This window comes from Dama dama, chromosome 20 (assembly GCF_033118175.1).
Source record: "Dama dama isolate Ldn47 chromosome 20, ASM3311817v1, whole genome shotgun sequence".
NCBI classification, from domain to species: domain Eukaryota; kingdom Metazoa; phylum Chordata; class Mammalia; order Artiodactyla; family Cervidae; genus Dama; species Dama dama.
In genome coordinates, this window is record NC_083700.1 from 15158195 (window position 1) to 15168114 (window position 9920).

The window sequence follows — 9920 nt, forward strand, 5'->3', positions numbered from 1 at the left end:
CACACTGAATTAGCCACTCCTAAAGGGCTGACTTTTCTGGTATGTGAGTAATAATTGCAATAAAGGTGGTTGTATTGATTCTCTTTTTTGGCTGCAGATCTCAGAATCTTACCCAACCAGGGATTGAACCTGTACCCCCTGCGTTGGGAGCACAGTCTCAACCAGTGGACTATGAGACAGGTCCTCTGTTTTGTTTTTTAAGTATATGAAAGGCCAGTGTGAGGGAAACCTAGTATTTTCCAGAAGAGGACAAGAGTCAAGAGAAGAAGGAGGAGAACTTAAGTATGACATGACACCCGAACAAAAATGGTGCCAGGCTTTTTGTTGTTCAGTCGCCAAATTGTGTCCGACACTTTGCAACCCCATGGACTGCAGCATGCCAGGCTCCTGTGTCCTTCACTATCTTCCGGAGTTTGCTCAAATTCATGTCCATTGAGTTGCTGATGCTATCTAACCATTTCATCTTCTGACGCCCCCTTCTTTTGCCTTCAATCTTTCCCTGCATTAGTCTTTTCCAAAGAGTCAGCTCTTCACATCAAGTGGCAAACATATTGGAGCTTCAGCATCAGTCCTTGCATTGAATATTCAGGGTTGATTTCCTTTAGGATTGACTGGTTTGATCTTGCTGTCCAAGGGACTCTCGAATCCAGACTAAGTAATCTCATGTTACTCTTGAGATAGGCAAAGTGATCTAAGGAGCCCAACATTTGTAGTCACAACCAGGTGTTAAATTTGTCTTCTACGAAAGGATCCTGTGAGTTCGAGAAGGCTGGAATTTATGAGGGGTAAGGCCAAAGAGGCAAACTAGGATGGATTATGAAGGGTCTTAGGAGTCTAGAGTTTACATTTTATTCTACTAGCAGTGGTCATCCCCAATATGCAGAAGAGTTCGGGCTAGGCCAAAGAGCAGGAAGGCCAGCTTGTGAAGTGAACATCTCTGCTATCATGAGACTATTAACTCATTTTGGCAGGAAAAAGTGATGTGGCAGAGGCTGACTGGTTGACTCCCTCAATTCAGTTCAGTTCAGTTGCTCAGTCATGTCCGACTCTGCGACCCCATGAACCACAGTACGCCAGGCCTCCCTGTCCATCACCAACTCCCGGAGTTCACCCAAACCCATGTCCATTGAGTCAGTGATGCCATCCAACTATCTCATCCTCTGTCGTCCCCTTCTCCTCCTGCCCTCAATCTTCCCCATAATCAGGGTTTTTTCAAATGAGTCAGCTCTTCACATCAGGTGGCCAAAGTATTGGAAGCAACCCAAATCAAGCTGGGAATGAATGGGCTTGGATGCAGACCCTCTGAGAGAGCCTCCTGATTCCCATCCTCAGGCTGCTAAAAGCAAAGTGAGGCTTGTTAGGAGTGAAACTGGATTTAGTTTTGAGATCAGGATCCCAGGCCACCAGTTCTGCCACCCCATGTTGGCCATTCAATGCACAGAATTGTAGAGCAGTTAGTCAAATTCTGAGCGAAGAGAGGAGTGAGTGATGGTGAGCAGGGGGAAGAAGTAAGGGAAGATGGAGCTTCAGAATGAGAACACAGGCAGGGGAGGGGGTATCAGGGTGTGAGAGATGAGAAAGTGTGACTCTCAGAGCCTGTCAAGATGAGTGAGCCGGTATACCTATGGCTGATTCATGTTGGTGTATGGCAGAAACCAACATCACATTGTAAAGCAATTATTTTCCAATTTAAATAACTTTTTAAAGATGAATGAATAAGGAATTAACCCTTCAAAGTCTCCTCATCACCTCCCTGTTTACAGTCCTTAGTTTAGTTTAGAAGGCCCTTCATAATCTGGCCTCCATTTACCCTTCCGGCCTCGTCCTTAACCCCACACATGCACACACAGACTCAGCCACCCCACACGTAGCCTGAGCTGCAACCGAAACAACCAGGGCAGCGCTAAGTCATAGAGACGTTAACTGGTATGACCAGGGTTCAGGCCCCAATACCTGTGTTCTTAACCGCTCGTGCCATAAGGCCTCTTGGCCCCACTGAACTCACTGCCAGAAGAGAGACTTCTTCCCTCCACTTCACCTGACCAATTACATCTTATTCAGAATTCAACTCAGATGCCATTGCCTCCAGGGCCTTTCCTGGGCTTACCTCTGTCCTCCACCCTCACACACTGTTATCAGTGCTCTGCCAGTGTGGTTTCTCACAGGATGGTCTGGAAGCCAAGGGCTGGTACAGGGTCAGCTCATTTGTCTGCAGTGCCTAGCACACTGCCTGGAGCCTGAGGATGCTTGATGAGTGTTTACTGGCTGAACGAATAACAAGAAGTACACGAAGGAGGTTTGATTGTCTGGATAGAGAATGCTGGTTTGGAGTATTGAGAATGGGGAGGACTGCTGTCTCAGACATCCCCCCACTCCACCACCCCTACTCCTCTTGTCACAGTTTCTGCTTCCCTTCTCTCTCAGGAGCTGGGCGTGTTGACTCCCTGAGGAAGGGAGATAAACTGGAATTGGCTGAAATCCCATAGTCCCACCCCTGCCATTTTACTGACTGTAGGTCCTTGGGCAGATTATGGAGCCTCTCCATGCCTCTATCTATTTTATAGGATTGTTGTGAAGATTAAATGATACACATAAAGCATTTAGTCCTCGAGTCCTTTTTTATGATATTTATGCCTGGACTCTATATGTGGAGGCTTGTACCTTCACATCACTTCCGTTGGCCCCTCTCAGGAGAGGTGAGATACTTGGTACAGGAAGGGGGACCCTTTCAGGGCCCGAGAGCGTGCTCTTGACTACCACTTGGAAATGAATTATCCGAGGAGACACATGTGCTGAGAAAGTAAGAGACTTCACTGGGAAGGGGCGCCTGGGTGGAGAGCAGCGGGGTCAGGGAACGCAGGAGGACTCTGCCGCGTGGCTCATAGTCTCAGGTTTTATGGTCATGTGGTTAGTTTCCAGGTTGTCTCTGGCCAATCACTCTGACTCAGGGTCCTTCATGGTGGCCCGTGCATCATTCAGCCAAGATAGATTCAAGTCAGAAGGACTCTGGGAGGTTGGTAGGACATATGGACTGGAGTCTCCTTTTGATTTTTCCACAAGTCTTCGGGTTGATGGTAGCTTGTTAGTTCCACGTTCCTTACCAGGACCTCCTGTTGTAAGATAACTCATGTAAGTGCTTACTATCAGGCCTAGCCAGGATGGGCAGTTTCGGTCAGTCGTTCCCCTAACACAATGATCCCTGTTTTACAGATGAGAAAAATGAGGTCCACTGTTGGTGACCCTCCCACTGATTCAAACCTATCTCATGAGTCTGAATCCCATACTTTGCCCGCTCATGGCCTTGGATCGCTGAGGCAGGGTGAAGACCCTTTAATCAGACACACAGAATCAGGGTGCTGCAGGGGACCCCGACTTAGGCGTTTCCCCAGGCATCAGGCCTTGTATTTCAATCTGGAGGGCAGAAGGAAAGTCAGCACCCAGGGGACAGGGCATTTATCTGGACAAACAGATTCCTGGAGCTGGGCTGTGAGGACTGACCAAAGAGGGATAAAGATCAAAGATGAAAGACTTCCCCGAATTCAGGGAAGCCCCACCCTGATTCCCAGGGCCCAGGTTGAGGGGGAAGCCCCATATCTCCAATCCCAGGCTCCAAGATCTGGGAATCTGGTCTAGGCAGACAATGGGGAGGGTGCAGCCCAAACAGTGGGTGAAGACTGGGAAATGAAGGTCTAGAGCCAAGAGGCAGCAGGCCCTTGCCCCAGCATCACTTCCTATTGCCTCAGTTGTCAGGTCCTGGCTCCATCCCAGCTTCAGCCCAAGGACTGGTTTAGAACAGTCAGGACCTCACAGCCTTGGTCCCAGAGAGCTAAGGGCCCGTGAGGGAGGCGCCTCTGGCCTCTCACCCTGGGCCCTGCAGGGACCTGACCAGGGAAGAGAGGGAAAGGGGGAGGAGGATGGAGGGACTCCTCTCCCCAGGAGACAGGTCAGACTTGAAAACACAATTCTAGCTGTAAGGTCTTTTGTTCTAGGGTGTCTTTTTTGTCCTTCTGTTCCTCACCCCCACCCCCAATATTTCTCCAAGAGTAAACAGGTAGAGGGTGGGGTAGAGATGTCTTTATGATTTTGACCTTGCAGCAACTAACTAGAAGGAAAAGGGAGGGAAAACTCAGATTTGCAGCGTAGGTATCCAGAATATCACAATAAAGAAGTTTGCTTTGGTTCTCCCACTCAATTGGTTTCCCAATTCAGAAAAATCTTTATCTGCATATGTTGACATTTTGGTGACCAACTCCTCCAGCCCCCCTGTTGACAATAACAAGTAACATTTGTATGTTCTTGTCACTTGCCTTAACTTACTTGATCCACAGATTGATCCACAAAATTGTCCTCTATGGATTATTATTACTATTATTATCTCCATTCTGCTGATGAGGAAAACAAGGGTCAATGAAGTTAAGTGAATCACCCAAGATCAACACAGCTAGTAAGTAACCAAACCAGGACTCACCGCGTTTGTCCTGGTGTTTGAGAAAAAGACTCCATGCTTTCTCTCAAATACCTCCCTGCCCCTCAGTAAGGGACAAAGACTAGAAGGAAGAGGCAGGGAATCGAGCTGCTTTCAAGAGGCCCCTAGACTTCTCTAAGGGAAACATGGAATCATCGCCAGTGTGAGCTGCCCTGAGATGACCTCCAGGCCAAAGAGGGAGAGACCAAACATGTATTCAGTCATTCATTCATTCCTGAAACTGACATGATGGGCCGCATGCCCAGAGACGCAGTGGGTCCCTGCTTGCAGGAGATTCACAAGGGCTCAGTTTCCTGGGGAAAACAAGTCAACATAATGAACTGAAATACAAGGCAGATTGTGCCTAGATGACAATAGTCATTCATTTATTCAGCTAACATTTCCTGAGTGCCTGCTGGAGGCCAGACTCTGTCTTGGAATTTCGCAGTCAAATAAAGACACTCTGAGTCCACCAGGAGCCTCCAGTCCAAAGACAGGTAATTAGGAGGCTCCAGCTCCTTCTCCAGTGCTCTCCCCACAGTGCCACAGCCTTTACCTGCATTCCGCAGTGAGCTGTAACTTCCCCAGTTACCAGAGAATTTTCAGTACTGATGGGCAGGCAAGAACTCAGATATCCCCACAATACTGGGGGGTTCTCACTCTCCTCCATGCCCCTTCTGAAAAAGAAAAAAGAAAAGAAACCAAGACCCCTTCTAAACACAGGCATAGTCCCCACATGAACTGGTGCCCTTCATCAGTGGCATCCACACCACCACCCTTGGATCAGCAGGAACCAGGGTCCTCCTCCTAGCCTCCTGCCCCAGAGTCCAGCTTGGCCAGCACCTGACATGTAAGGCATGCTCTATAGATAGAGCAGGTAGGTTGTATTGCCAATAACAGTGAAGCAGGAGGCATAGCTCCCTCTCCCACAGTTAGATCAGGCTGATGGGGACGACTTGGTCCTTGCAAATCTAGTTCTCAGCCTGAAAGAGCTCCTACCTGATGGAGGAGAGGGGCGCGGGGATCCCCTTATCTGTACTCGCCCTCAGGACACAGATGTGGGCAACTGACTATCCATCTGGCTAGGGCCATGGCCCCCACCTAGGGGGTAAGGAGGTGGGAGTGGAGAAGATAGAAAATGAGTGGGGCTATAATCCATCAATCTAGAAGGACTATAGAGAGTGGATCAGTTTGGGAAGGGAGGACAGAGAATGAATGAGGGTGTATGAGATGAAGAGGGGGTCCTGGGTGTTGGGGGGGCGAGTGGCAGCCCTAGCACAGGTTGGGAGCTGGGAGGGGCAGGGGGTGATACTTTGGAGGACAGAGCACAGAGGCTGAAGTAGAAGGCAGACTTAGAGACGAATTCCCAAGGAGGTAAGGTGGGGGGAACTGAAGCAAGTGGGTGGGGGCTGCAGAAGGAGTGGGCAAGGGAGGGGGGCTGAGAGCAAGGAGCAGCCCCCCAACCTCCTGCCCATGGTATTGATCCACTAGATTACTCAATTTCACCCGTATTGATCAGGTAATTGCTTTATCTCGGGTCTCATTTGAGCTCTGCATTCTCCTGGCTTCCCCATCTCTCTCCCTCATTTTTTTTCCTATCAGCCTGACACAAGGCTTCTTAACACAGAAATATATATATACATATATGTGTATATATATATACACATATATATATATATATATGTGTGTGTATAAAGGTTTGGTTAGCCTGCCCAGGATTGGTGTTGGGGCGGGGGATGGGAGTGGATAGAAGGAGGTGAGACCAGCCTCCCCTCGGAGCCCCTAAATTCTCTTTCAAGAAATCCTTCCTGGCTGCAGATAGTGGAAATGTCTGCCCATCCCAGGGTCTCCAAGGTCCAGGTAAGAGCTGGAGGAAATAGACACCAAAGGCCCTGAGCTCAGCCTCTCTCTCCTCACCATCCCATCCACCCTGCTCCCCTAACCACAAGAGCTGGAATCCCCCAGCACCCCAGCCAGGCTCTCGGACATCACTTCAGTAAGTCTGCAGAGTCTTGCCTCTGTCTGTCCCTCTGGCTGCTGCTCACTATGTATCCTGCCACTCTACCCCTGCCCTCTCTGGAGCCCAATATATGGGTCCCTCCTGCCCATCTTCCTCACCCCCTCTGACTCTCCTTGGCCCTGGCCCAGTTCCCCACCCCTGGGGACCCAGGCATCCTACCTTCAGCTGAAGGGAAGGAAAACTAGGGAAGGAGCCTCAGTCACTCGCCAGGGAATCCACAGACAGTTCCCCCAGGGAGGCCCTAATCTGAGAGGCAACACCTCATGACTTCCTGAAGCCTCCAGTCTAAGAGAAGGGACCAGACCCATCTGAGGACAGGACTAGGAGAACCACACAAAAGATAAAAGGACAAGGTCCAGGGAGCGGAGGGAATGCTGGGAGATCCCAGACGAGATCCAGCTCTCTCCCCAGCCTCCCAAAGCTCAGCCCTGGTCAGCTCACAGACCAGCTGGGCAGAAAGGCAGTAGACACTGAAACTGTAATTTGCCAACAGTAGCATCCTGAGTGTGGGTGTGGAGTCAGTGTGGCCAAGGGGACCTGTCCACCTGCAGCGCACACCCTGGGCTCCTGGCGCCCTGGAATTCTCTGCGTGGTAGCCAGGGAGTAGCCATGGGCCTCCACCCTGGACGCACCCTCCTGAGCATAGGCCTGGGGACAGCTGTCCATCTGTGCTCTTGCACATGCCTGCTAAGTCGCTTCAGTCATGTCCGACTCTGTGCAACCCCATGGACTATAGCCTGCCAGTCTCCCCTGTCCATGGGATTCTCCAGGCAAGAACACTGGAGTGAGTTGCCATGCCCTCCTCCAGGGGAATCTTCCTGACCCAGAGATCAAACCCACGTCTCCTGCATTGGCAGGCGGGTTCTTTACCACTAGTGCCTGGCACCTGCAAATGTCAAGAGTGGGCCCAGGATGCAAAGATTCTTTGCCATGGAGCTCAATTTCCAAGACTTCCACTGAGACACTGAGTCAGGCACTGAGGTGGAACTGGGAATTCCATGGTGAGCACAATGGATAAGACTCAGACACTCCCCAGGAGCTTAGAGACGCTAGGACACTATAAACCATCTCTGCACCTGTAAGCTCTGGACCCCTCGCCCAATGCCATGCACACCAGTCAGGGCCTTGCAGGCCCACTCTGTCTCCTTTGAGGAAGGGAGCCCCCAGACAGAGAGAGACAAGGACTCAAAGCCGTGTGTCCAGACACGATCTGCCATGGGGAGGGGGGTAATCCCAACTCCGAGCCCCACAAACTCATCCCCACCCAGTGTGGAGCCAGCGGGAGAAGTAGCAGGTGTGCGAGAGGGCATGAGCCCCCACAGGGTCCATCTGGCTACATCTTACCTGACACGAGGTGGCAAGCACCAGTGTCCCCCACAGAGCCCAACACAACTCTTCACCAGAGTTTTTCCTGAGCAGAGGACAACCAATCTCTTTCCTTCCTGTCATAGTTTACAGAGTCCCTCTCTGTGCTCTGGGGAAGCTGAGTCTAACCAGCATTCCTCCTACTGCTCCCACAGTCTTTTTTTTTTTTTCCTAGTTCCTCTTCCATTCAAATGCCTCAACTTTTCCAGCTTCTCCCTCAACTCTCCTCACCCCATCTCTCTCTCATCCTTCCTTCCCTGACACCTGCACCCATTCACTTTGGCCTCCTGGTACCCAGGCTTGGAAGGAGCGTGACCCACTGTCCCAGTTTGTCTCTGACTGTCCCAGTTCTAATACTGAAAGTCCTGAGTTTGAGAGAACCTCTGTGTCCCAGGGACAGGAATGCACCCTACCTGGAAGGTAAGATACTACATGAGGCCCAGATGGGAGCAGGGTTTGGGTGCAAATAGGAAGAGGCCAGCAGCATTTTCCCACATGTCTGCAGAGACAAAGACAGACACACATACACACTATACACAGAGATACCCATAAACAGTCTCCAAAACAAAAACACAGCCCACACACCCAGAAGCAGACATTCACAGACACACAGACACACGCACTCAGACTCACACACAGACAAGCCCAGACTCATACACCCACACTCCCAGAGACAGGTGTGTGTGGACACAGATAGGCACATACAGTATACCAACAACACACAGTGGAAACACAAGAACTGACCCAAACACCCACGCACAAAAACACACGGCCATAGAGACAGACATCCACAGGGAGACGTACACTCATTTTACGACTCCTCAGAGACACACAGACACACATTCAGACACCCACAGAGAGGCAGGAAGGAGACCCAGGAGCACAAAGACGCCTTCACCTGCGCCCACGAGCTGAGCCGAGCAACAGATTCCAGACCTTTTCCCTGTTCTGCCCTGGAAATACTCACAGGGCTGGGGGTGGGGGGCAGCTCCTCCTCACCCCCCAGAGGAGAAGGTGAACCAGCCCCAAGGTCTCCATGGACCCCAGCTCGAGATTCACAGAACCAAACCAAGAGCACGCACCCCCCACCCTCCTGAAGGTCCCTCTGCCTGGGGGGTGGGGGTCCTGCCCCCGACCAGGAGCCAGGGCTGGGGACAGCTCTGAGAACAGCCTCTCTGGAGACCGGGGGTGGGCGTGGGAAGCCCTGGCTCCCTCTCTTGGGGTCGGGTGGTGGGGGTGGAGAAGTGTGAGTGAAATGGGTTTATTACTGGGAGTCTGTTGCCTCGATTGGTATCGATCCCCACATGTCACCTTCCATTGCCACTAATGGGACATGAAGAGTCGCCACCGACAGCAGCCCCCGGCAGCACGCACGAACCCACAGCTCCCCTCCCCCGTCCCCACATCCCAGAGCCGCAGCCCAGGCTGCCTCAGCCCTGCTACCAGCTGCACCTCCTCCTCCCTCCACCTCATCAACTCCTTCTCCTTGTCTTCCTCTCCTTCTGCCTCTTCTTTGTCTCCTTCTCTTTGTCTCCTTGAGTCTGATTCCAAAATCTCCCCACACCTCCTTTCCTTTCCGCCTTTATGGCCACCTGAGGACCCTATCCCCACATTCAGGGATGTCCCTTTTCCCTCCCTTCACTTCCTCTCTCCTCCCTCCTTCTGGGTCCAGAATCAGTCACCATTACTCCCCAATAAGGGTGCAATGGGTCCCAGCCAGTCTTGGGGAACAATGGGGAGTCAAGGGAATGAGCCAGTGGGAATGACCCCTCTTTCACCAACATCTGGCAAGGAGTGCTTCTCAAGGGATAATCTCCCTCTATCACACCAACCTGGCCAGACAGAACATCCTGGAACAGCCAAGTCCCCCCAAACAGACCTTCCTGGAACAGCGGGGTCCCCCACCTTCAGTCCACTGGCTGCCACGACCGCAGGACAAATCCTGGTAGAAGAACAAGGAGAGAGTGAAGATGAGGAGTCTTTTCTTCTTTTCTCTTATCCTGTTCCTCAGGGAGGAGATGGCACCACCTGCCTGTCTCTACCCCACCTGGCAAGCCCCACATCCCCTAC